Raw genomic sequence first — 4,888 nt, 5'->3', positions numbered from 1 at the left:
CACCGCGAGGCGTCGGACAGGCTGCACCAGCCATTCGTTTCCTTTTGTACTATTTATAATTCTGAGAATTTTATTTTCATACTGGCTCCTCGCGCCCTCTCTGCAACTCAAGCGGGCTTCCAGGCCATGCAGCGGGCAGCTCTGAGAGCAAGGCTTCCCTGGAACAGCCCTCACGGCTTTCTGCTCCGCTGAAATGCCTTATCCTGAAGTACAGCTTGAAGGTTGATAGGGAAATGCTCAGGCTATTCCCCTTGCCGACAGACACACAGGAGTTCAGGTGAATAAGAGCTTACCATAAATTTCTGTCCCTTGAGTAAGGCGTGTGAAAACAGATTGTGCAAATAAATGATTTAAATCTTTCAGTTGGTGTTTTAGGCTCTTACGAACCGTATTGATCTTTAACTTGGAGGAACCTCAACAAGCCTTTTGATGTGCTGTACCTGCAGGCAGTGAAATTCAGTTGCTGTTTTGTGTTGGTTTAGTGTGATGAGATCAAGCCACAGCCACTGAGGCTAAAGATACCTGAAAATCAGGATCGAGGCATCCTGAGCAAGATGACGGCAGTGTGGAAATCAGAGTTGAAGGCAGCAGGGTCGGAGTCCCTGGGGAGCTGCCTCCCCAATAACCCCTTGTCACACTCTGTGAAGCAGAACTGCCCTGATCCTCACGTTTGCTGTCGGGAAGGCTGGGAGCTAATAGTAAACAGCAGTTTGTAGTTGCTGAAAGGACGTTCCCTACGCAGGGAGACGCACAAATTACTGAGCGTACTTTGTAACCTGCTTGCGAGGTGCTCAGATGCCACGGCCGTGGCTGCTACGCTGTGCCTAGGCGAGCCTGGAGGATCTGCCAGCAGCCGGTGATAAATCTGTTCCAGTTGCTGTTGTCACGGAGCATCAGCATGTTTTTGGGAGTGCTGTCCCCATCATGGAGATGAACTTTCAGGTAAACAATTAGGCTTTGCTTGGTTAATCTGCTCGGAGTGCCATCTCCCCACCACCGCGCTCTCTGGGGGGTTTTTTTTGGTTTGGTTTTTTTTCCTAGTACTGCAAAGGTGCCTGTGGCTGTCGTCCGCGTGCTGAGACAATTAGCAGTGGGTTACGCAGTGTTAGAGCTACTGTTCCAGGGTAAACCTAGTGCTGCCTTCCCGCTTCCGAACGCCGCAGAAAGGAGCGCTTTGGCAATAAGCTCTGCGGGCACGTCCCTCGCTGCCTGGTTTTACGCAGAGGGCGGGGACTAGGGGGCTGCGTGGTTAGTGCTGCTGCCCAGCGCTGCTGTGCTGGGGCCGCTTTCGGGAAGCGTAGGAATGGCTGTCACCGCTATGCAAATAGAGTGAAGTCCTGAGCGCTCCGAGGACCAGATTTTTTTTCCTTGCGTATCAGTACTGCCCAAACCCCTTAATGACAAGGCATAGGAAAAAGGGAATTACATTTACCAGCTTCCCCAAACCCAGTCAAGGGAAATCACCTGCTAGGATAACTAACTCTCTGCTCTTCTGTAGCTGCTGTTCCCTGGACTAATAGCTTCATTTACTTTCTGCCAGTCCGCTACAATGCTGTCTCCCCCTTCCTAATACCGTGTTCATCTTCAGTTCTTGCTTCTAAGCAGCTGCAAATCTCTATCACCCGCTCAGCACAGCGTGAAGCCATCGGCACTGCAGACAGAGCCGGCACTAAAAGAGGCAGTCTTATACTGTACGAGATTATCCCAAGAAAGCTTAAACCGTTCCTCTGAAGCATCTCTATAAAAGCACAGCTGGGACTGCGAAAGCTGTAGTTGTTTTTTTGCTCAAGAAACACAAGCACAATGGTTTTTAAGTCCTCTTTGTGTTCTTAGAGTAAATGTTTTCCTCCTGACACCTATTTGCAAACCCAATAAAGCTTTCCTTAGCACTGGCTCTAATTTGCTCTGCCTCATCCGTTGCTAAAATTCCTCCTTATTAGTGAAAATATAGTGAGGAGGGAGAGATGCGGCTTATAGTGGGCAAGGGGGAAGATCACTCAGCCAGATCTTCCTTCAGCCACCCGAGAGCCCGGAGTAATTAACTGAACCATTACCCCGAACAGCACCAGAATCGCCCTTCGCTGTGAAGAAAGATGTGTTTGAAATGGCCACCGAGAACAGGGGTGGACTCTTCAGTGACGTTGCTGAGGAGAGAGTTACTCCTTCCCCTCCCACGGTCAGAGGCTGGAGCCGCACGCCCAGCCGTAGGGCTGAACGCTCCTCGCAGAGCTCAAGTGGTTCCTCTCCCTTCTCAGCAGCTCCCCTTCCATCAGACAGGACGGAGGCAGGCTTGTAGCGTACCACACAAGCCTGACAAGAGCCAGAAGGCACAGAAATAGCTAGGAAGGAGATCTACATCCCATTTCAGTAGGTTTTGGACAAGCTAAAAGCTACACCCCGTGCCCATTTTCCTCCCGGCAGACTGATGCAGCGCTCGCCTGCAGTAGCTCAGAGGCTCAAAGGGCCGGTGGCGAGGCAGGTTCCTCGCTGGTTAAGGCAGGGGTGGCAGCAGCGCGTGCTGCAGCTGTGAAAGGATGACAGGCACAGAACCAGCACGGTCCCGCATCAAAGATGTAAACGATTTTAAGTCACTTTTTTTGAACAAGGCTAGGAGAAAGCAGACAGCTCCTTACCCCGCTCTTAAAGTTCTCCTCAGGCAGAAGCCAAGGGTAGTGCCAGTAGACCACAGCTGTATAAATGCTTTCAAGTCTTTCAAAACCATTTTTAGGACGTTGTGATTTCTGACAGTGTCCTGAAGCTAAGGTGTCGGGCCATGTATTTAAGCGTTCCCCATCTCCTAGATAAGGAGAAGTTACAACCAGGCCAAAGGAGAAGTCAGGTGAACACACAGGCACGAGACACGGACCAAGAATTTTTTATTTTAACACAGTAAGTTTGAGTACAGCAGCAGAACTCCTTGAGTCCATCTTGGTTTACATCATATCAGTAGGTGGCTGATACAATTTGGCTCGGAGTTGTTCCATCGGGAATCCCATTTCCATTTTGATATAACCAGCTTCAGGAGACCGAATCCTTCTCTGCAGTGTCTTTTGCCACCCCAGGCTGGATCCCGCTGCTAAGCATTTCAGTTTTCACTTGTCTCATACTTGTGCTTGATGTGCTTCCACAGTTTCTGTATGTAAAACAAACAAACAAACCCCCAAATGGTAATCTTTAGCCAGCTTTTCAGCGGTCCGGGGATAAAGCTTCACTTTAAAATGCAAGTTATCGTGAAACCTATGTCAACAGCCGGAGGGGAAAGAAGAGTTTGTACGAAAACACATCCACAGGTACCACCACCAGGGTACGCGGCGGCGTGGGTACCGTCATCCTGCGCGTCCCTGCTACGCCTGGGCACGCCCTGCTCCACAACAGCAACAGTCCCACACAAAGGTTTCAGGAGGAGCAGCTAGGCGGCAGCCGAGAAGCCACGAGCCCGCTCTGGGGGCATAAAGCCGCTTTCTGCTGTGGAACAGTTTGTCCTCTTACTGCTTTCTCTGTCCCCTCCACCTTCCCACCCTTCTTTCGGGGCTTGGTTTTTTTTTCGATGCTGCCGTGCCTCAGCTCCCCACGCTCGTCCTGCCCGTGGAGGAGGCGGCGGATGGAGTCCCCGGGTCTGCAGGACAGGGAAGGCATGCGGGGGGCTCCGCGGCTTTTAGACTAGACAGGGAGGAACCCGCAGACATCCCACCTCCCCTGTTCTCCTACTCTGTGAGCCAGAGATTACCGGAGTATTCCAGTCACATTGCCTCAGCTTCCCACTGAGACCGGGGAAGGCATTTCTGCTCCCGGAGATAGAGGATACACAGAAGAATCCTATTCCAGGCACTGAAATCCGCTGGCACAATGGGGGCTGAGGGAAGCGCCGCGCAAGGGCGAGGCGCGTGCCGTGCTTTGCTGTTTGTCATAGACAATGCTTTAGATTTGCAAAAGAAGTTAACTTTCTTGATAATTTGTTTTCAAGCCCCGCTTGAGAAAACATTAGCACATAGAAAATTAATGCTACAATTAAAAAAAGGAGCTGAGTGCAAAGCTGAAGTTCAGATGTGATTTTACGTCGGCTTTTAACAACGGACTGTTGCTAAAAAGGAGGAGACGGGCCCTGGTCTTGCTCTTACTGTATTTCCTCAGCTCACCCAACCCCCGGTGAGTTACTTCAGGGCGGTGAAGCTGCCGCTTTGCTTGGTAATCAGTTTTCACCTGGTTTCATGACCTGGTTCAGGAGGCCAAGGAGCAGCCGTCGCGCTGTCATGCCAGGGAAGGCGCAGGGCAGCACCTCCCAGCATCGGAGCCGCTACGATGACCTGGCTATCATGTGAAACCGCGCCCCGGGTGCTCCGAGAGACCCGAGGCACATCAGCGCTGCAGGACAGGGAAGAGGCCCGCCGCGCTGCAGGAGGGAACGTGCAAAACACTAAGCTTTTTGTGTACTTGGTGCAAGATGGAAACAGCAGCACCTTTCCTTGGGGCACGCGTTGCACCGCCTCACCCTGTCCAGGACGCGGTTATATGCCCCGTCCGTGTGCCCAGGCAGTTGTGACCCCATCACAGCCCTACTTTGAAACAGAGGGACGACTCGACCCATCCCATCTAACGTTCCTGCCTGAGATGGCGGACTCCGCTGTCCGGTACGGCGCTGCGCGTCCCGGCCACAACTCGGCAGTGCCTGCCCCTTCACCGTTATCCCCTCCCTCTGCTACGGGCGGTTCGCGAGGGACCGGAGGGCTACAGACCTACGGAGCGCAAAGAAAGCTCAATCCATTTTAACCTTCCTGCGTCTCGCCGCCTTCGATACCTTCTTCCCCAGCGGCTCCGCAGCCAGAGAAGCCCAAGAGCAGACGGGAGCCCCGACTACCGGGCGCCGCGACACCAGCAAAGCCTCCACAGG

The sequence above is a fragment of the Pygoscelis adeliae genome, unplaced genomic scaffold, assembly GCF_000699105.1.
Source record: "Pygoscelis adeliae isolate BGI_AS28 unplaced genomic scaffold, ASM69910v1 Scaffold659, whole genome shotgun sequence".
Lineage (NCBI taxonomy): Eukaryota > Metazoa > Chordata > Aves > Sphenisciformes > Spheniscidae > Pygoscelis > Pygoscelis adeliae.
The sequence above is the reverse complement of the archived record's forward strand: the minus strand, read 5'-3'. Positions refer to the sequence as shown.